The sequence below is a fragment of the Pan troglodytes genome, chromosome 8 (assembly GCF_028858775.2).
Source record: "Pan troglodytes isolate AG18354 chromosome 8, NHGRI_mPanTro3-v2.0_pri, whole genome shotgun sequence".
Taxonomy (NCBI): Eukaryota; Metazoa; Chordata; class Mammalia; order Primates; family Hominidae; genus Pan; species Pan troglodytes.
This window is the reverse complement of record NC_072406.2, coordinates 92103689-92127876: the sequence shown is the minus strand read 5'-3', so window position 1 is coordinate 92127876 and position 24188 is coordinate 92103689. Positions and strand designations below refer to the sequence as shown.

Sequence of the window (24188 nt, the reverse complement as noted above, 5' to 3'; positions counted from 1 at the left end):
AGAGGGAAACAACAGACACTGGGGCCTCTGGGAGGGTGGATGGTGGGAGGAAGCAGAAGATCAGGAAAAACAATTAATGGGTACTAGGCTTAATAGCTGGGTGGCGAAATAATCTGCACAACAAATCCCTGTGACACTAGTTTACCTACATAACAAACCTGCGCATGTGCCATTGACCTGAAAATAAAAGTTAAAAAAATTATTAAAAATATGTCAGTAAAAGTCTTTAACCAACACAAGATGGTTCATCCCAAGAGTCATCTTAATTTAAAAATCTTCACATCTTAAGAAGCTACACGGGAGGCTGCGGCAGGAGAATGGCTTGAACCCAGCAGGCAGGGGTTGCAGTGAAGCGAGATGGCAACATTGTACTCCAGCCCGGGTGACAGCGTGAGACTCTGTCTCAAAAAAAAAAAAAAAAAAAAAAAAAAAAGAAGCAACTTTGCTGCTTAAATTGAGTATAATACCCATTTACATTTAATGTGGTGAATGAAAAATTTGGTTTTCATTTACCACCCTACAATTGAATTTTTAATTCCTCCACATATTCTATTTGCCTTTCTCAACTATTATTTTATAGATAAAAGGACTTACAGAAAGCAAATACATGACTCAATATTCCAATAAAAGTGCTTTTTAAATTTATATTGAGCATTTTATCCTTCTTTCTTAAAAATCTTAAGCTACACACATTATATAGCTAGGCACTGATTAAGAATCTAGTACTAGATAACCATTTCAAAGGCATGGATAGAATGCTTTCCAGGTATGGATTGTTTCCATAACTCCCCTTCCATACATTTTAAAGCCATTGCATAAAAAATAAGGAATTTTGTAGAGAGGAGTGAGTTTATATCCTTTAATATTTTCTCACTTTAGAAGTGCAGTCTTGGAATGATATAAACTCTGTAAACAGACTATCATGCTACATTTACAGAGAATTATATCAAGGTGTCTATTTTTAAGACAAGAATAAAAATTATGTTTTTTTCTAATAATAGAAATGGATAAGCAGAATTCTGGCTTCTAATAATGAGAACATACTATCCCCTAGTTTGAAATAAGTTAGATAATTTAACTTTCTCATGTTATCTTGAAGTTAATACATCATTTGTATTGAATGTATCAGTGCACTACATGAAGTCGTACATTGGGTACCATCCCTTTTATCTTCCACATAAAGTGATTTAGTGTTTTAATACACTTCTTTCCATATCCTGCAGTTTTGCATAGCAAAAGAAGCATGCACTTTGAGGAAAATGTACCTTTTAATTTTCTGTATTTTAAATATTATGGGTACAAAATATTTGTATATAATTATGGAGTACATGTGATGTTTCAATACCTCCTTTTTGATCCCAGATCTTTCCTGAATTTTTTGTCCAATTTGTATTGCGTTATTTATGTTTGAAAAGGAGTAATGATGTTTAGTATATACTGTTATAAAATAACTGATTCAAAGGTTGTAAAGTATCTGATACTATGTCCAAATATGATTTTTAAGCAAATGTTCCTAACAATACATAAATAATAACATGGAATAATAAAATAACATGGAATAAAATAAATTCATATAGCTTTATGATTGATAATTTTACCTAAATTAAAAAGTGTTATGTGCAAATAAATGGTATACGACACTTGGCATGTAATAATGCAATTAAGTCCAATTGAATATATTGCTTGATTTATTTCCACCATCTTTGATACATGTATTCTATATCCAAACATCAAAAACCATAAGTAGCCTGTATAATGCTTTTTTTATTCTCTGTAAAGTTTTTAATATAAATATATAAAAGAGCATCTTAAATTATTTAAATAAGTCAATTATTTTATATGTGGATTTGGTATTAGAACAGATATCTTCTTTTGCACAATAAACTTTTTTAAGTGTCAGAAATTATATAATTATATAGTGACTTTTGTTCACAAGGTAGTTAGTTGTACGTACCTACAAGATACTTGAAAAATATTTTTGTCGAGATTGGATGCATTTTTCTCTTATAGACTCTTAAAAATGTTAACAAGCCAACACGTGAACGTACTGAAGTATTTTTTAATCATCTTTTCTAGTGTTGATAATGAGTTGGCTGATATAAAGTCATTAGAGTGGCAATTCAACAAATATTTTCTATGGCATAACAAATGTCATTAACTTGCTAGTCTGTCATGATGTTGCAAAGCTAAAGTCACATTCATTAGTGTTTTTTGTTGTTGTTGCTGTAGTGGTGGTTTGTTTTGTTACATGAAGTGGCCCACTTCTTGTATTACATTATTTATTCTTTCTGAAAATGTTCAATCAGAATGTAATAACACCTTTAAAAATGATTTAAAAATGTATTCCCATAGGTGGGAATTGAGCAATGAGAACACTTGGACACAGGGTGGGGAAAATCACACCCCAGGGCCTGTCGGGGGGTGGGGGGCAGGGGGAGGGATAGCATTAGGAGAAATACCTAATGTAAATGATGAGTTAATGGGTGCAGCAAACCAACATGGCACGTGTATACCAATGTAACAAACCTGCATGTTGTGCACATGTATCCTGGAACTTAAAGTATAATAAAAAATATATATATTTATTTCTACTGAACACAATGTCTATATATTAGATGACCTAGAACTGGTAAGGGGTTCTAATCCAGGGGATTGTTGATAAACTCAGACAACTTCTATAATTTTTACATTGTTACTCTTAAAGTCTTGTCATTGATTGTCTCAATATTGGAAAATAACATGTCAATATTCAGTGTAATAAACTGGAAGAAAAAATGGGCCAATATCCCATTCAATTAAAGACATTAAAAAGAGTGTGTATGTATTACTTCTGCTCACATCTTAATGTTCAACATGTCGTCACCAAGCCAGATAGAACCATATACTGGGGAATGTAATGTTTATCTGAGAAACCAAATGCCTAAATACAAATTTTAGTAGTACGAAGTAAGAGGAAATAAATATGGGGGATTTTCTAGTCTTCTCTATTATATATAAATTGCAAGATTTGGCTAGTTTAAAAAATATTAACATTTACTAATTTTTCATCAATTCAAATATCATATTGTAGAGTGCAATTTAATCAAATTAGATAACAGTCCCAAATATAACATTTAACTGTACATCTTCCAGAAGCCAAAAAATGAGAAATTATTTGTGGCTTTTGGCTAGACAAAGATTTCTTAGATGTGGCCCAAAAGAACAACCTAGAGAACAAACAAAAAAACCAGTTACAACAACAATAGATATGACTTCATAGAAACAAAAAATTCTATATTTCTACCCTATATGCCTCAAACTAGGAATAGACATTTCCAAATTATATCTGATAAAGAATGTGTATCCAAAATATGTAAACTCAATTATAAGGAAAATTACAGACCAACAATAAACAATAAGGAAAAGAATATACTTGAACACATACTTTGCCAGAGGAAATTCAGAGACAGCAAATAATCACATCAAAAGATGTTCAATATCTTTAGCCATTAGAGAAATACAAATTAAATGAGATGCCATTCCACACCTACACATACTTTGCCAGAGGAAATTCAGAGACAGCAAATAATCACATCAAAAGATGTTCAGTATCTTTAGCCATTAGAGAAATACAAATTAAATGAGATGCCATTCCACACCTACTAGAATAAATACAATTAAAAATACTCATCATCTTGTGTGTTGGTGATGATTCAGAACAACTGTAATTCTCAAATACTGATAGTAGGAAAGTAAAATGATACAGCCACTCTGGGAAAAAAAAAATGGACTGTTTCTTACAAAGTTAAATAGACCCCCATCATTTTACCTACTTATTCTACTGTCGCTCTTTAAGCAGAAAACAGTATAGCATATATACATACAAGAATGTGTTTGCAAGTGGCCATGACAAACTTATTTATAATAACACTAAACTGTAAACAACCCAAAGTTTATCAATGGGTGAATAAATAAACACGGTATACTCATAACGTGAGATATAACCACACACACACACACACAAAAACCATATTTTCAACAAACGGTACTGGAACAATTGGACATCCACATCCAAAAAAAAGAATCTAGACACTGTGTTTACACAATGTAATGGATAATAGATTTAAATATAAAAATGTGAGACTATAGAAGAATGTTATAAGTTGAATTTAATAAAAATTAAAACTTCTGCTCTAAGAAAGTCATAGTTAATATTTAAAAAACAAGCCAAGACTGGGAGACAATATTTACAAAGCATGTATCCAATAAAGAACTGGTATGAGCACTCCACAGAACTCTTAAAACTCAAAAAGAAAAAAAAAAGATAAATAATCCAGTTAAAAAATGGGCAGGAGATCTGAACAGACATTTCACCGAGGAAAATATATTGATGGCAAATAAGCAAATGAAATATGCTCAACATCATGTATTATTAGAGAATCGCTCATTCGAACGAGATGCCACCGCATGCCTACTAAAATGGCTAAAATCCAGAACACTGAAAACACTAAATTGTGTTGAAGATAAAGAGCAAGGGAAACTCTCATTTGTTGCTTGTGGGAATGCAAAATGGCACAGCCACGTTAGAAGATAGCTTTGCAGTTTCTTACAAAGTTAAATGTAGTCTTACCACATGGACCAGTAACTTCACTCCTATCCAAATGAGTCAAAAATATTTCACTCCTATCCAAATGAGTCAAAAAAACTTCACTCCTATCCAAATGAGTCACATGACTCCTTAAATAGCTTTTCTCATAACAAAACTTGGTAGCTACCAGATGCCCCCAACAGGTAAGTAATGGTTCAATAAACTGGCATACCTATAAAATGGGATATTCAGTGATTAAAAAATAAGCTATCAAACCATACAAAACATGCAAGAACCTAAAATGCATACAACTTAGTGAAAGAAGCTAATCTGAAAAGGCTGTATACTGTATAATTCCAATGATACAACATTCTTAAAAAGGGAAAAACTGTAAAAAGATCAGAATTTCCAGTAGTCTCCAAGGGAAGGGATGAATAAATCAAGCATAGAAATTTTTAAGAAAGTAAAACTATTCTTATAATATTGTAGTAGTGGTTACATGACATATGCATTTGTCCAAGCGCATGAAATGTATAATGTCAAGAGTGAACCCTAATATAAAACTAATGTATGGACTTTCATTTATAATAATATGTCAATATTGATGCATCAATTATAATGAATGTACCACACTAATTCAAGATATTAATCATAAAGAATATGGAGAGTAGAAGAAAGTGTATGGAAATTCTCTCTGCTTTGTTAGTTTCTACTATAAACCTAAAATTGTTCTAAAAATAAAATCTATTAATTAAAAAAAGAATGAACTATTGCTACCAGTATCAACATAGGCGAAAGTCAGAGTAGTTATGTTGAGTGCAAAAGACAGACAAAAAAGAATAGATTTTGTGTGACTCCATTTACATAAAATTCTACCAAGTGTAAACCATTCTGTAGTATCAGAAATAGACTAGTAGTTGCATGGAGATTGAGTAGGGAAGAGGGGAAGAAGCGATTACTAAAGACACAAAATAACTTTAGGGAAGTGAATATGTTCATGATCTTGATTGCCATGGCGTTTTCTCGTGTACCAATATGCCAAAACTTTAAAAATACACTGGATATGTTCAGTTTACGTCAATTACACTTCAATGAAAAACATTTTAAAATATTATGTATCTTGATTTTATGCTTATGCAGAGATATTATTTCTCTGCATAAAAAAGGTATATATGCATATATGCCAAATATACCTTTTGGCATAGTGTAAAGATATATAAACATAGTATATAAATATGGTATTTGTAATATTCTTATTCATATGCAAAATATAGTTTACTTTTAATTTTTTAACTTTTCTTCTGTTTTGATTCTGTATCCTCCAGACATTAACATTGAGAACTTCATATACAATTACGTATTTAAAAATGAGTCATGTCTAGTATAATACAAAATATCAGCAATGTAACATGACAGGAACAAAATATAAATGAAGTTGCTTTGTATAGATTCATTTTTCTCATTAAAACATTTCATAGCATAATGCACTTATTCAAAAGTATTAACATATATATTTAAGTGCACTATGAAAAACAGAATCAAGAAATGGATACCATATTGATACTAAATCCTATGTTAAAGTATGTTGAATAATTTGTAGTTTTACAAAAGTAACTCAGTCATGTCACATATTAATAATGAATATATTTATTTTTAGGAACTCCTTTTAAATAACTATTAGGTATATAGTTTTATGCTGAGTTTTATGAGAAACACAATAAGCATATCATTTTATGTCAGGAATAGAGAGTATATTTGTCCCTAGGTCATTTTCTATAGCTGTCAAAATGTTTCAACATCTTTTAAAACTCCAGAAAATGAGGAAGAAATATAGAAATGTTCCTAGGTTGTTCTTGTAACTTTATCTGGTTTTTTTCTATTCTTAATTATATTAATTCTTCCCAATGGCTTATTTAAAAACGGGTCTTCAATTGTCTTTCATTAAAATTCTATGGGGTCTCATTACGTGTAAGAAGGTTTTATTTCACACCAAGTATTGTTCTGTTATGTAAAAGGAAAATAAAGCTCTGGGCTAAAGAAATAACCTTTTTTTTAAATTTTCCCTATTGGGAAGTAGTTGAATATATACTTTGCTGTTTTCAGCTAAAACATATTAGAATGTGATTCTATTTACAACAAAAATGAAATAAGGCTGTGTTACATTGGCAAGCTGTAATGGGAAATGTATTTGTCACCCTAGGCAAACTGAAAGGGCAGATATATTGAATTCAGTAATGCTGAATAATTAAGCCTTCACTTATAACCCTTATATTAGAGAATTCAACTTAATAAGTTAAGTCATTTTCCAAGTGTTTGTTAATGTATCAAAAGGATTTATACATTTCACAAAGGGGGACTCAAGCTAAGCTAAAGATTTATAAACACAACCAATTCACTAGAGAAATAATTTTAACCCTGTTTTTCTTGTTTTTCCAAACCTTACTCCTTCATGGAAAAAAATAAAGGCAATATTATAAAATAGATGAAAGTGCAGGGTAATTACCTTGCATTGAGAAGCCTAGAGCTCACCTGATCCACAATATTTGATAATCCATGTCACCCCTGGTTTACTTCCACAGTTCCCTTGAAGATTGAAGAGCTGTCTGAATACCACAGTCTTAGTATACTATGTTTTGTAAGGAAACCTGCCCACTCAAGAATACCTTCTATGAGAGCCAACCCATTCAGCATGTTAGGAAGTTTGCTTCCATGTATGATTCAAGCCCACCTGGTCCAGTGGATTGGACAATGAATGAACGTTTGATTTAGGTGGAAGTTATCCATTTATTGGTTGGAAATCAATAAGCCTCTTTCACTTGAGAATTCTAATTGAGATGAAGGATATAATAATGATGCATACTGGATGCACAAAGCCATATAGCCTCCATGTTATAAAAAATAATATTATTGATCCACAGGCAAGCAATGGAGATACAAAGAGTACGAGAGTAAGAAAATAAATGTTGCCCTGGAGTGACAGAAATTGATAAAAAGCCACTGTGTTGATGTTGGACAGGTTCTTAGTTCTATGTTCAGCCTTTATTTTCTGCCCTTGGATTCTACACTGTACATTTCAAGTTTTTTTACAAAATGGTTTTGACTACAGAAAAAGCAAGTGTGCCATTATGCCATTTTTGACATATTTTGGGAGAAATAAAGTAAAAACTATTTGTTTTTTTTATATTTATTTATTTATTTATTTATTTTTTGAGATGGAATTTCGCTCTTGTTGCCCAGGCTGGAGTGCAATGGCGCAATATTGGCTCACTGCAACCTCCGTCTCCCGAGTTCAAGCGATTCTCCTGCCTCAACCTCTCAAGTAGCTGGGAGTACAGGTGTGTGCCACCACACCCAGCTAATTTTTGTATTTCTAATAGAGGTGGGGTTTCACCCTGTTGGCCAGGCTGGTCTGGAACTCCAGATCTCAGGTGATCCACCCACCTCGGCCTCCCAAAGTGCTTGGATTACAGGCTCCAGCCACCGCACCCAGCCGTAAAAAGCATTAAGAGAGTTTTTCAGAGTAGTTTCTGAGTTACATGTAAAAACAAGATAAAAAAATTTACTAACAGCTCTGCAGCTTTCAAAATTAAGCAGTCAGATTTCTGTGTGGCTGAGAATTTCTAGTACTCTCCTCCATTAGAATTTGCCATGCCCAAAATGTCCCATGCTATACAGTTAAATGATTAATGTTTGAGTAATATTCAGTTTGAAATTTAAATTTTTCCTCTTGAGGGGAAAACATGCTTAGCCTTTCATTATAAAATTATCCAAGCTTTCCTCTCATTTCTATGTTCAAATTCATTGCATGAGTTAAAGCATCTTAAGGCTTCCTTCTAAACAATTTATATATTTGCCCTACGATTTCAACTAGTCCTAATCTCAGAGGATCACTTCACTGGAAAAGTTGTGCAAAAGTAAAACAAAATGGAGATTAACTATACTAAATTGTCATGTTGAGCTTTGTGATAAATTTAGTTACAAAGATATTATTCAGATTGGAATTAACTGCAAATCTCCCCCCAATGAAAGTGGAGTGAAATTGGCCGGGTGCGGTGGCTCACGCCTGTAATCCCAGCACTTTGGGAGGCCGAGGCGGGCGGATCACAAGGTCAGGAGATCGAGACCATACGGGCTAACACGGTGAAACCCCATCTCTACTAAAAATACAAAAAATTAGCTGGGCGTGGTGGCGGGTGCCTGTAGTCCCAGGTACTCGGGAGGCTGAGGCAGGAGAATGGCGTGAACCCAGGAGGCGGAGCTTGCAGTGAGCCCGAGATCGTGCCACTGCACTCCAGCCTGGGCCACAGAGGGAGACCCTGTCTCAAAAAAAAAAAAAAAAAAAAAAAAAAAGAAAGTGGAGTGAAATTACTATATAAACCTAGAGTTATGAACATCAAAAAACATGATATAGCAATAAAATAATTTAATGTTGACTTAGGGAGTCATAAATCAGATATTTTATTCAACGAACTCTGATTTTTAATTATAACATAAGAATTATAAATTAGTATCTAAAAGTCATTGTTTCTTAATAAATAATGAGTTGACAAAAATAATAGTTGAAAAATAAAATTATATAGGATGGTTATAATTGTGAAAATTTCCATTAAAAATTAAAATAATAAAAAAATCGCCTTTGGAAACTACTTTTATTTAAAATATCAGGAATCCAGAAAATTGCAACTTTTCTTGATCTACATAATCATTTTTACATGAAATTTTAATTCCATAACCATTGCAAAGATTTTTCTTAATAAACACAGTATTAAGTATCAAACACCTTCTGTGAAAGTACAATAGAACACAAACATATACTAGAGGTATTGTTTTCTGCATTTATGCATGAACAATAAGATTTAAAAATTTTTTGACTTATCTGTGGAAATATGATAGAGAATTGTATGGTATGGTTTAAGTATTATTCATTTCTGCACTTAGATGAGGTAATTTTTTCTTTTCTAGATAAACTCTAATTCCACTTTTTCCATACAGTACACACATATACATGCATATATATGTTTCTGTTAAACAACAGTAGTGAGATTTTAACAAATGACTTACCTGTCTTTCTGAAAAGTGTCTTGTCTGTTAATGTCATATGAGCCTATAAGGGAAGAAAGGGACTATATTACAAAGGAACAGAAATGATCCAGGAGAGTATGAATACAACTGGATTCTAAGAATACTGGGCTATTGGGTATTGGGATATAGATTGGGATAAAAGAGTATACCCCTATCAGAGCACTGTCAGTTTCACTACTGATATGGTACAAACACATGACAGGATGGTTCGTAGCATCAAGGAAAAAGTGATGGCCTCAGGTGAGGTTGCAATGTCAAATTTCCCATGGAAGATGACAGAAGATGCACATATCACAAAGAAAATAATACGTAGAATAGTTAAAATCTACTCTCAATAATTTTTAAGTTATTTTAAATTATATATTATTGTTATTAACTATAGTCACTATTTCCATAGTCACTACACAATCACTATAGATCTATTACATAATGTACAATAGATCTCTGAAACTTATTTCTCCTGTCAACTGAAATTTTGTTTCCTTTGACCAACATTGAGATAGCAACTTTTATCACAATTTAAAAATCATAACATAAAACCATATAATTTTATAACAAGGAAAAGGCATTTCTTGAAAGTTAATTCACAAAATTGAATGAATGAATTGCTAAACAAAACAATGTCAACAACCAAAACAACTCTAGATATCTCAGGCAGAATGAATTCAAAGAAAACGACTGCGCATATTTCTTCTCAACATTAGATTCACAATGGAATCACCTGGGACAATTTTTTTTTAAAGAAACGAATGCCTACATATCATGTCCAGACTCTGATTTATTTGTTATTAAATATGGCCTGGACATCACTCTACTCCTGACGTCCCTTCCCTGCTCAAGAATCAACTTCCGGGAAGAGAGACTGGGACTCACTGATTTTGGTGCTATGCAGTTGAACTATGCCCTTACTGATTTTCCACCTGCTGGTTCTATTCATTATTGATAGAGAGGTGTTAACACCTCCAATTATCATAGTGGATTTATCTGTCTGTTCTTGCAGTTCTATCTGTTTTCACCTCCTGTGTTTTGACAGCCTGTTACATGCAAACACATTAAGGATTGTTACGTTTTCTTGGAAAATTAAATCCTTTGTTACTATGTAATACCCCTTTGTATCCCCCTATAATTGTTCTTTCTCTGAAGTCTTTTTGTTGGAAATTAATATATTAATCCAGCTTTCTTTTAATTAGTATTATCATGTTATATATTTTTCAAAGTTAACTCTCAAGCTTGTCCACAATGTGCTTCCAGAAATTAATCAACTGCATATTAAAGTTTTCTACTCCATTACTAACTCCTGTGGGGGCTCCTGGGCTTTTGCTCCACTAGGCTATAATTCTTTGCATTTTCCCATCTCTCTGATTTAGTGGGGATTTAGGGTGGGGGCAGCAGTTTTTCTGTGACCTCAGTCCTCTAATGGATCTAAAATGAGTTGTTGATAGTCTGTTTGTACAGCATTTTTCTTGTTGTAAGGATGGGAGTGATGACTTTCAAGTTTCTTACATACTCGAATAACTGACATTTTTTATTATATACTCACCCCTGTGGTGGTAGAAGAATGCTATAAATTTTGGATCCACAGAACTAAAGTACTAGGAGAGGGAATTTTTCACAGGAAAGATGGTTGCTACAGAAAAAAAAAGAAAAAAAAAAAGATAAAGTCTTCTCTGCTATCTCTGCTAGACTCTCTAAACTCTTTTCCTGTCTCTGGAGTCCAGACACCCAAGCCTCCTTTTAGTTTTGAGCTTTCACTATGCTTTTATCTTAAAGACTTTGCCTACTATGTCTTTTCTGCTGAGAAAGCACCTTATCCCCTCAATTACCTGGTTAACATCAAATATCAAATCATGCTTCTGACTGAAGGCCAAGTACCACCTCTAGAAGAAATCTTCCCTAAGAACAGCCTACATACAGTTAATTGTGTGATCCCTTTTCTTATATCCTTTGAATACTCTTCCTTCACATTACTCTTCCTTCACAGCCTTTAGCCAGACAATACATTACAGGAAAACAGGCAGAACATGATTTTGCCACTCACTCTTACCTTTGCCTAGCCCAGTGCCTGGCAAATGATAGATTCTCATTATATATAATATATATATGTGTGTGTGTGTGTGTGTGTATATATATATATATATATATATATATTTGAATGAATTAATAAATCCAAGTAAAGTAATTGATTTTTGGAGTTATCTAAGGCTGTTAAAATCAGTTAAATATAGTTAATGTGAAGCAAAAAACTGTAAACAAAATTAACGTAATATACACGCTGATGTTACTATTTTAGGAAAAAACACAATAATTTACAAATTCCTTTCAATAATTCAATTAATGTTTATGAGATTTGATTGAAGACAAATCTGTCACGGCAATCTGTGAATGCTTTGTTGTAAATAAAAGGTAATCCTTGTAATAAGCAAAAACAAATTAACATAACAAATGTCAATTTACAGATAGACAAAAAGTGATTGTTTTCTGGATGAAAAGAGGATTATTAACAGTTGGCATAACAAATCAAAAATTAGTTCAACAATTAGTCATATGGAAATGTCAAATATTGACATTAATGTGATAAAGAAAACAAGAGTTTCTGCAAATAACCTCCCATCCCTGATGTGAGTCTTTCACGTCATTCTATAGTTCAACTAGTTCTTAATAACTCAAAAACAGGAAAGATAAAATCCATCATTTTGTTTTACTACCCAGATCCCTCCCGTAGCTGTCATACAGAGTGTGATTTATGACTTGTAAGTTGTGCTATGGAGCTTGACAAGTAAGTTTGATTTCATTTAATATTTTCTTTAAACCATCTTAGATCTTCTCTTTGACAAGTATTTCATCTATTAGTGTTCTCAAAATGTAAAATGGGTAACTTAATGAGAACAAAAATTGTACCCTAAGACATATTTGCACTATCTACATATTTGCAATTAAATCTTAACAGATTTAATTGTAATAGAATCTAATGGTTTTCCTCTTAAATTTTTTTAGACACCAGAAATTTTCATTACTAACAAATAATGTTTAGCTTCCTAGTCACAAACCAAACAGAAAGCAAATTTCATCAGAGTTTAGAATGGTTAAAACCAACATAGCTGCAATATTTTTAGTTTTGCTTTAAAATTTTTTGAATCAATCAGTAAATCAGAGTTGACCATTATGTAATCCACAGACCTTGAAATAACAGAGATATATTTCTCCACAGATCAATATCTATATATGTTTTAAAGATAAGTAGAAATTCCCCTGAAGATCATAAAGAAAAAGTATGTCATATAATATAGTTAAAAAAATAGTTATTAATTTTTTCTGCTTATGATGTTCCAGAATCTGTACTAAGCATTTTAGAGGATTATTTTATTTAATTCCCACAATAATCCCTTGAGAAATATACTACAATAATCATCTTTAATTCACAGTTATTGAAAATGAGACACAAAGAGGTTAAGAATTTTGTCCAAGGTCCGGCAGCTAGCGTGACTTAGCAAGGGTGTAATTAAGAAAAAATATGTTTTTCTTATTTATGGCAAATTTGGAAAAGCAAATATCTACATTCTCTTTTTAATAAAAAAAATAAAATATAAAATGTGAGTCTCTCTTAAAGCAGAGAATCAACTTTAATTAAATTGAAACAATACACAATCCTTTGTTGTTCAGGTTCTATATTATTATTATCTCTGCTGACAGCAAAAGCTAAGAATAGAAAATATTTCTGACCCAAGTTGGCAAATTATGAATCAACCTGCTAAAGAATCAGAATAGACTAACAAGTGGAATTTAATATGATTATTCTATATTATATGTATAATATAAAAATTTCTTATTGTTATAATTTTACTAAGATTCTACCAGTTTCAACTAAATTATCTTTTAAATCCAAGCTTAATAAAAGAAATTGGCATGAGATGTTTTCATAGGAAATAGTGACAATTCATATTATTTTTAATTAAGTGCAAATGAGATACATTATTTCTGTATTTCATTTTCCTTCAAAAAGTCATCTTTAAAGTTTTAGTTTTTCTGAAGTTGACAGCTATTACTAAGTCTTTTGGGCCAAGTTTTTTGAGATAGATTAATTTATAAAATTAGGAAGAAACTAAAGTAGTTGCAAAAGTTTCTAAAAAGATAATAAAGTAGTTGTCTCTATGTTATAATAGAAAATGAGAATGTGAATGCAGATCATTTTGACTCTGTTTGTGTTTTCAGCAAATATTACCTGAATATTGATATATAAATTGGAATTCCCCAAAGGAAAACATTTTAAAATGTTAAAATTAATAAAATCATTAACTTACATACTTGTCCTTAGTATCAGGACAATCTCCAGTGGATTCAACAGAGCATCTGCAGTTTTGTTGAACAAAGGTTTCTGCAATATAGACTTATGGTGTGAGCTTACTGGGTCACATTCTTTGTTCCTTCTTGGAGCTTTGGGAGGCTTTTATAAAAGAGCTGCTGCAGTAGAAGGACTGAGTTGTGTCACACTGAGGATTTAAGTTTCTCTGGGAGAATCAAATTCACTTTAGTATAGGGATTTAGTGGGTTTCCCTAGCCTTATTAATAAAATACTAATACGACATGAAAAATGCATACTTTGTCTTACAATAATCCAATTAAGACACTAATTTTGCATAGCAAAATTCTTTACTAAACACCAGTTGCAAATCAAGTGAAATTGCATTGGCAAGAGGTGATCATACTGCTCTCCTACTCCTGCCCTTTCCTCCTACTCCAGCTGAAAATACTTGCTGCAAATGTCCTTTTATAGGAGACTTTGACTCCAGGGTATAGAAAAGGAAAGGAAAGGTCACATATATATATGTCTTGTCTATAACTGAAATCTAATACCAGCACAAAAGCCTAAAAGGACCGATTTTTAGAGGGCGTTGGCAGGAAACTCTTTGCTCTGCTATCATCTGTTTTAAGCTACTTTTATACATGATTTATTTTTTCAGCTTCTACTCTGCTACTATTCAACTGCAAATGCAATTTGTTATATTGTACACTTCAACACCTTGAACAGCATCCTAATTATTATTGAAATGTATTACGAGTTCATAAAGAAAACAGCATTTTGTTTCCTCAGTCATCTACTTAGGATGAAAGTGTTATTTAGAAAAGAATAAATGGGAAAAATGATACATTAAAAATAAAAATTGCATATTAACTTTTTAGATCAAATAAACCAATTTTAAGCATTTTCATGGACCTTTATAACCAAAATAACCATTTAAATACAGATAATTTAATTCAGTATTTTGTTTCTTGAAAATATTGGAATATGTGTTTTAGATAATGCATGTATTTCTGTTATGGAAAAATAAGCTTTCAATAGTCAGCTGACTTCATACATAAATAATAATACCATTTTAAATTTATTCAAGGATTTAGGTGTTCTTAAATATGACTTTATAACTTATTTTACTCCCTTAAAGTAAATATTTATGGCATCTGTAAGTCACTGTAAAATTGTAAAATTGGTATAGCATAGTATTCAGATTGTCCTTTGTAATGTTTTATACTATTCACATTTGTATTTAATCACAAATTTGATACAATTTAGCGAAACCTTCAATACATTTATGAAGAGAGCACTACCGAGACTTCATACAATGGAATAAAATAACAAAACGTGCTGACAGCATTCTTCTACTGAAAGAGGTATATATATTTTTTATTCTAATTCTTTAATTTTATTTTTTAGCACCCAATGATGGGGAAAATTACTGGAAGTGTGATTAAGGCTATTATAAGATACATAAACTGTATGGCATAAGCATTCTCAACTCAACTTCACACTCTACATCGTTTTATCAACTTAGTATGCCAGCTTTTTAAGTTTGGTGGAATCTGGTATTCCACACCTACATGTCTCTGAATCCCACCCGTGTACTGATGCCAAGATGAACTGAACCAGGGACGAATTTTTCTCTTATATGGAAACATGAATATATTCCAAACTGGAGTGAGCTCTCATCAGTGGTTTGCCTATGGTAATTACTTTGTGCCTTGTAATGGGTCATGTAGTATCCTCATAAGGGTGCGTCTGAGTCCTAGACCCTCTCCCATTCCAGTACCTGTAAATATCACCTTATTTTGAAATAGGAGCTTTACAGATATAATAAAGATCTCAGGGTGAGATCATCCTGAATTTAGAGTGAGTCATGGGTATTTGGGACACAGAAACACAAGCAAGGTCATGTGAAGATAGAGACAAAGGTTAGAGTTATGCTGTCACAAGCCAAGGAGTGCCAGGAGCCAACAGAATCTAGAAGAGGCAAGGAAGCATTCTTCCCTAGAGCCGTCAGAGGATGTATGGCTCTGCCTCCACCTTGATTTTGGTCTTCTGGCCTCTATAATTGAGATTTTTTTTCCTTTTTTTACTATTTTAAGCCACAAATTTTGTAGCAATTTCTTTTGGCAGCACTAGGAAACTAGTTAATACCTCTATCATTTGGTTAAACAAAGAACACTATTAAGTATTTTTAAAACAATGTACATCAGTGTTGACTATGGTAAGCATACAGTTTATAATCAGATAGGTTTCTGTGTAAAATTTCATGTTATTATATTGATTTGTTTTAACCATACAAGACTTGCTTGGATGTGGTACCATTGAATACCATCCCCATTCCCTCCTGTCCCACAGCTTTTTGAAATGTATGGGGCTTTGTTCTAGACTGAACATTCCTTTTCCCTCAAATTTCATATGTTAAAGCCCTACCCCACAATGTGACAGTATTGGGAAGTGAGGCCTTTGAGAATTAATTAGGTTTAGACAAAGTCATGAGCATAGGGCCCTCATCAATGGAATTAGTGTCCTTATAAGAACAGGAAGAGAGTCTATAGAGTGCTCTCTCTCTCTCTCTTTCTCTCTCTATCTGCTATGTGAGGATACAGCAAGCCGGGAAGAGGACCCTCACCAGGAAACAAATTTGCTAGCACATTAATCTTGCCCTTTCCAGTTTCTACAATTGTGAGAAATGTCTGTTGTGTAAGCAATTCAGTCCATGATATTTTGTTATAGAAGCCTGGACTGACTGATAAAGGCTGGAACATGCTGGAGAGATGATACAAAAATTAATTTTAGACAAATATTTTAAGTTGTAAGATCTGAAGCAAAAATCCCTTACATATTACCATTTACATCACCAAATTACTCCATTTACAGTATAAATTAAGGAAATTTATGTTTTATTCAAGCCTTTTAAAATCAGCACACCCACCTTGCAGAAGTAATTAATAACCCATGATTATTAATTATGTTTTCCAAGTTAATTTTCATCCAGTATTACTTGCAGGGAAAGTTTGAAATTGATGAATCATCTCCCTTTTGAGATGTCACTTGTAGAACTAAAGGCTACCTATAATTTCTGTAATTGTTTCTCTTTAATGGAACTTTAAACTTCTAAGAAAAATATTTCAATATATTGTTAAATTGACTTAAATGACTAAGATTGTGGTGGAGAGGATATTTCCCCAAACTAACTCTTTCTCTGACACTTAGGGGTTCATTGTAATAGTAACACCTTGCTAGCAATCATCTGCTAGTGATTTGCTCATGGAAGAAGAAGGCTAAGGAAATTTAGGTTTGATGACCTTTTTCAGAGTTTCTGGGAAAGCAAAACCTTCTCTTTATTACTCACTGCAAACAAGCATGTTGTGCAAGCTACTGCTGCCAACCAGGTCACATCCATTAGTGAAGTCAATGCTGTGGGGAGAGACATTCAACCCTGGGTCACTAATAGTATCATTTTCAATTTCTGACCCAGTGAATTCTGGGGCTTCCAATTCCTCTCTCCATGGTCTTATGTGAAATAATACATTTTTTAAACTGTTGAAGTCATATTGAGCTGAAATTTCCCTTAATTACAACTCTTAATATTTTAACTATTTATGCTAAGTTTCTTTGTTCCAGAAAAAGTACTTCAACTCGGCCGGGCGCGGTGGCTCACGCCTGCAAGCCTGTAATCTCAGCACTTTGGGAAGCCGAGACGAGCGGATCACGAGATCAGGAGATCGAGACCATCCTGGCTAACACGGTGAAACCGCGTCTCTACTAAAAAAAAAAAAAAAAATTAGCCGGGCGCGGTGGCGGGTGCCTGTAGTCCCAGCTACTCCGGAGGCTGAGGCAGGAGAATGGCGTGAACCCAGGAGGCGGAGCTTGCAGTGAGCCGAGATCGCGCCATTGCACTCCAGCCTGAGCGACAGAGCGAGACTCCGTTTCAAAAAAAAAAAAAAAGTACTTTAACTCATTTTCATTTTTGTAGGACTTGAATTTTTTAGGGCAGTTTCAGTTTCACAGAAAAATTAAGAGGAAGACATAGAGATTTACCATATATATGTAGTAATATATATTATATATGGTAATATACCATATATTACTATATATATATATGTATAAAACAAGCATGTGGAGGCAGGGTATATTTTATATATATATACACACACACACCCTGACATAATATATATATATACACACACACACACACCCTGACATAATGTGTATATATAATCTATGTTATATATTATATTATATATGTAATATATCCTGCCTCCACATGCATGGCCTCCTTCATAATCAATATCTTCCTCCAGAGTGGTACGACTGTTAAAATTGCCTCGCCTACATTAATACAATTTTATTACCCAGTGGTAAATATACATAACATAAAAGGTACCATTTAATCATTTTCAATTCTAAAACTCAGTGATATTGAATACATTCACAATGTTGTATAATTAACACTGTTTTCATAACTTTTCTATCACATCAAACAGAAGTTCTGTACCATTAAGCACTAATTCTCCATTCCCCTTGCCCCAGCCTCCACGCCCTGGCAACATGCAATCTGCATTCCCTCTGCATGAATTTGACTATTCATGATCTTTCATATAAGTAGAATCATATACTGTTTGTCCTTTTGTGTCTGGCTTATTTTATTTAGCATAATGTTTTCAAGGTTTACCCATGTTGTAAACATGTATCAGAACATCATTCCCTTTTTATGGCTAAATAATCTTCCCTTGTATGTACATGCCACATTTTGTTTATCTACACATACAGCTTTGTTTTCACTTTTTGACTCTTGTGAATAAGAATGAGTGATGGTATCTGGTGTGTGCATACAGCCATTTTCTTACTAAAGGCCAATAGCATCAAGCAGTCTACTAATGGTTGTTATTTATCGGATTAGGATCCAGAGTTCCAAAAAGGTTAATTCTTATTTTTTCCAGTTTAATGGCAGTTTTTGTGGAGGGATTGACTTCTATAATTTCCTATTCCAATCTTCTAAAATCCACTTTAAAAGAATGGTTTAAATTGTGTGCTTGTAGGATGAAATTGATAAACAATTATTTTAATAACTTTCAAAATTACATCATAATGTCCTTTGACTATTGGGTGTTCACATATTTGGCATGTTATGAACAACTTTCTGGAAGATAAAGGCCTTTTATCTCATACTTAATATTAAGACAGGAACCAGTGTGCTAGCAATGGCTTTTGGGTTTGATGTGATATATTTGTATGTAATGATTTTTTAAAACTTAGAGAGAAAAATCCTCTCATACAAAACAAAATAGTTTTTACTGTTATGAGAAAGTAGTTATTAATTACTTATAAAACATGCAAGTATCTTTATGATATTTGGTGATTTATTTTTCTCCAGCCATCTTGTCTTGTTGTTAGTGGGGAAAAAAATAGGGATGCTCTTTATCTATGAAAATGTGAAAAGTATATACACATTTTAACTATACATGGTTTCCCTAAAAATTCTTCTTCTGTTTTTAATCCTCTAAAATGATCATTGATATGTACAAATAAATACTGATGATAGCAACTGAAGGATCATTTTTGCTGTTATCAGAAATTGAAAATACTGTAACAGTCTATCAATAGAGAAATGGTTATGTGCATTATGATACATAGCATATGTCCATATTTAGAATACGTACCAAATGTATACAACAAAGTACAATGAATACATGATTATACTAAGATGGATAGGCATGGATCCACATTACTCTGTTTGTACATGGTCTTTTCCAAACAGAAATACAATGTAAGAAAGAAGAAAAGAAAAATAAAGAGAAAGAGAATAAAGGCGACAAAATAAAATATAAACCAGGATGCATAAGCTGGTCTCACCTTAGGGCTGGAACACCAGTAAAGCTTCTCTTCTCTGGAAAAAGTTTAGGTCTCCGAAGTTTTCTCAGTGCATCATAACTGACAGCAGCAGGAATATGGTTTTGCTAAAGGCAACAGAAAAGCAAAACAGTCTCAAGATTTAAATATTAATCCAAAGGTTAAACTTTTTACCTTAATGTTGCTGCTTTCTGTATGCACATCCCACAGGATGTAGGAAGGTGGAAAGGATGAAGGAATGTGGAAAATGTAGAAAATTAGAAAATAAGGTAAATTTAAAAGGTAATACGACTAACATTCATTCATTCACATTAAGCTCCTACCTTGTACCACATTCTATTGTAGACACTGCGGATATAGCAGTGAAAAAAAGAAAATAAAGAAAAATATGCCTTTTTGGAGCTTACATTCTCTTGGAAGGAGATGTGTAACAACATAAATAATTAAACTATATAATATGTTAAGTGTTGCTAAGTGCTATGGAGGAAAGTAAAGCAGACAAAGCAAATAAAGAACACGAGGAGGAGATATAATTTTAAGTAGGGAAATAAGGAAGGCATGACGGAGACAGTAGCATTTGAGTGAAAGACTTGAAGAAGGTGATACGGTTTGACTGGGTCCCCCACTAAATCTAAAGCTTGAATGGTAGTTCCCATAATCCCCACATATCATGGGAGGGACCTGGTGGGAGACAATTGAATCATGGGGGCAGTTACCCCCACGCTGCTGTTCTGGTGATATCAATGAATTCTCATGTTCTCTGAGGGTTTTATCAGGGTTTTTCCCCCCATTTTGCTTGGCACTTCTCCTTGCTGCCACCACGTGAAGAAGGATGTGTTGCTTCCCCTTCCACCATGGCTGTAAGTTTCCTGAGGTCTCACCAGCTGTGCAGAACTGTGACTCAATTAAATCTCTTTCCTTTATAAATTACCCAGTCTAGGATATGTTTTTATTAGCAGCATGAGAAGGAACTAATCCAGGAGATAAGGAAACAATTCAGGGAGGAATTTGAAGACAGGTGTTTTCAGTCAGAGAAACCACGTACAAAGTATCTAATATGAGAGTGCTATGGTCTGAAGGTTGACAACCCCCCCCTCCATTACTGTTGAAATGTAATTCACAGTATGATACTATTAAAAGTTAAGGTCTTTGGAAGGTGATTATGTCATGAATACAGAGCCTTCATGAAGGAGATTGGTGCCTTTATAAAGGATGCCTGAGGGGGCTGGTTTGTCCCTTCCACCATATGATGACTCCACCCTGTGAAGAAGAAGATAGGTCTATGAACTAGGAAATAGGGCCTCATCATATATGGAATATGTGAGCACTGTGATCTGGGACTTAGCTTCCAGAACTGTGAAAAATAAATTTCTGTCATTTATAAGCTACTTAGTCTATGGTATTTTGTTATAGCTGCTCGAATGGGCTAACACAGAGACAATTCCCAGCCTGCCCAAAGAGCACCAGGAAGTGTTGGGTACAGCAAAGCTGGAACAGAGGCATGAGGGGAAGAGCAACAGGGCTGTGATCAAAGAGGTGTGCCTGGTGGGGAGCATGAGTAGAGCTATATAATCTGTACAATAATGACTCAGAGTGGAATTAGAAGGCCTTAAAACTGAGTGAGCAGAGTGGCATGATCTCTATGATACTATGTTATATTCTTGCTTGGGTATTGAGAATAGACTGAAGGTGAGGGCTAATGCAGAAGCAGGAAGGGGGATAAAAATTCAGATGAGACATGATTTTGGCTTGGCCTGGGTGGATAACAGCAGTAGTAAAAATTATTTAAATGTTTTGAAGGTGGGTTTGCTGAGAAGTAAAGGATGTGTGGAGAAAACTGGATTGAGAATTGTATAAGGACTGTATTGTATATTGTATGAGAGTGTAGATCCAGGATGAGTCACAGTATTTTTGAAGTTGTAGTAAATGGAATGAACTAGAAAGATAGAAGTTAATGTTCAGAAGGCAGGAGACTTAAAAGCTAGATTGTAAAAATTTGCAATTAGGAGTAATAACGTGGTTTGAGCTGAGATCATGAGATTGAATAGCTAGATACTGAAGATAGCAAGTACATTGGAAATGACGAGGTCAAATGTCAAAGAAGATAAGTAATTTAAATGAGACATCAAAATAATGGCAGTTAAGTCAGGTTGTAAAGACTTCAAAGAATGAGGGAAAGTGACTAAACATTGGGAGAGTGATCAATATAATCAAATGGTATGAGATTCCAAGCTGGAGGGGTGTGAGGAGAAGGAAGTAGAAGTATTCTGCAAGAGGACACTTATTTTACTTCTAGAGGCAGTGGTTAGAGCGCTGAGGGTGAGAACTAGTCTGCACTTAGGGGGCGACATGAGAAGCAGCAGCATCAGTGAGAGACAGATGACAATAAGAATGAAAATGTAAAGGGAAAATTGAGAAACTTATAAAAATTGAGATTCTTCTATGCACTCTGTACGTTTCTTACAGAAGCTTTCAACGCATTTAATTTCATTTAAATCTTGCAATACTCGAGAGATATTATCATTCCCTTTTTACCAAAAAAAGGCTGAATGGCCAAGATCACATAAAATCACATAAATAATAGAAGTCAAAAGTATGACTTTAACCCATCTAGTGTTATAAGAACCACATAATCTTTAATAAGTTGAAAGTATCTTAATTAAATTTAAAAAATTAATAAAAAATTTTTTCAAAAGATGTATTCAAGTTATCAGCTTGAAGAAAAATGAACATATTACTTAGAAACAGCCCTGGATTAGAGTCCCAATTATATCACTTAATAATTGTGTGGTTTAGGTAAGCCATGTAAAGTTGCTGTACTACTTAAATTTAAAATAAAGACAATTTTACCTAAACATAAAATTGTTGTAATATTATTGTGCAGTTATAAATCACTTATTAAATTATAAATTTATGGTAAGTATTAAACAGAATACTTAATTTTAAGCCATAAGGTCTTCTATTAGAAAAATATTCAAATATAATGTGATACATCACTCATTTTTATAAAGAAAAATATAAATTTAATTATAGCCTTAATAAAAAATTTTGGAGGTGCATTACCAAGGCTAAATTTGTATTTCATAAAATGAACAAATTTAAGATGTGTACCTTAACTTTATGTATTTCTGCACTCATATTCACACCAGTCATATCAAGATAAAGAACAGTTTCACTACCACAGAAAATGTTGTGCTGCTTTATTCCAGTCGATAACAACCACTGGTCAAATTTGTCTGGAATCATATAGATCTTATGCTTTTGTGTCTGACCTATTTTACTCAACATGATGTTTTGGAGATTTATCTATGCTGGTTTATGTGTCAATATTTTATTTTGTATTGCTATGTATTATTACTCTGTAAGTCAATATCATAATTTATCTCTTCTCCACTTTATAGATGTTACATCCAGTTTTTGCCTACAAAAAAAACCTGCTGTGAATAATTTTATATCGGTCTCTATTGTGTGAATACACACCCTCATTTATTTTTGGTACATACCTATAAATTGAATCACGATGTCATTGGGTATGTGTGCAGGTTAACTTTATAAGAAATTGCCAAACTTCTTTAAAATATAGCTGTAAATTTACTCTCCCACCACAAATGTATGAGATTTTCTTTGCTTCATAACCTCTTCAACACTTGCTATATTCAGTCCCCAAATTTTTTTTCTTAAGAGATGGAGTCTTGCTCTATCACACAGGCTGGAGTGGAGTGGCACAATCATAGCTCACTGCAGCCTTGGACTCCTGGGCTCAAGCTATCCTCCCATATCGGTCTCCAGGTATTTAGCCATTTTAATTTTACCAGTTCTCTTGGATACGTAATGACATCTCACTGAGGTTTTTATTTTCATTTTTTCTGATGACCAACTATGTTCAGCACATTTTCTTATCCTGATTCCCCAGTTGGCTGTCTTCTTTTATGAACTGACCGTTCAAGTCTTTTGCTCACTTCTAATTGAGTGATGTATCTTCTGCATAACAATTTGTAGGATTTATTTAATTTCCATAGAAATATTTTGTCAGGTCTATGTATTTCAAATGTGTTATCTAACTGTGACATTTCTATTCATTTTTCATTGAGGTAAAAACATAACTTGTGATCTGTCCTCTTAGTAAGGTTTTAAATGTACAATATAGCACTGTTAAGTATAGGCATGATGTTGCACAGAAAATCTTTAGAACTTATGCAACTTACACAACTGAAACTTTATACCTGTTGAACAGCAACCCTTCTTCCTCCTGCCCCTAACCATTCTATTCTCTATTTCTATGAGTTTGACTATTTTAGAAAGCTCATATATGTGAAATCATGCAGAATTTATCCTTCTGTGACTGGCTTATCATGATATCCTCCAGGTTCATCCATGTTCTTGCAGATG

At 33.2% G+C, this 24188-nt stretch overlaps 1 long non-coding RNA gene and 1 other non-coding gene across 31 annotated transcripts in view; one reads left to right on the top strand and one right to left on the bottom strand.

Moving 5' to 3' along the window:
- Positions 1-24188, bottom strand: part of LOC112204612 (uncharacterized) — a 229242-nt gene that overhangs the window by 197675 nt on the left and 7379 nt on the right. For all 30 annotated transcript variants that reach the window (XR_010146957.1, XR_010146954.1, XR_010146955.1 and 27 more), the window contains 3 exons: positions 19803-19906; positions 11190-11276; positions 9629-9671 (listed from right to left, as the gene is read on the bottom strand). This is a non-coding gene — a transcript (uncharacterized LOC112204612). The remainder of the gene's footprint in view (positions 1-9628; positions 9672-11189; positions 11277-19802; positions 19907-24188) is intronic.
- On the top strand, positions 11982-19804 carry LOC134807185 (uncharacterized). The gene is made up of 3 exons (XR_010146972.1): positions 11982-12425; positions 15216-15313; positions 17571-19804. It is a non-coding gene; the product is annotated as an uncharacterized LOC134807185 (long non-coding RNA).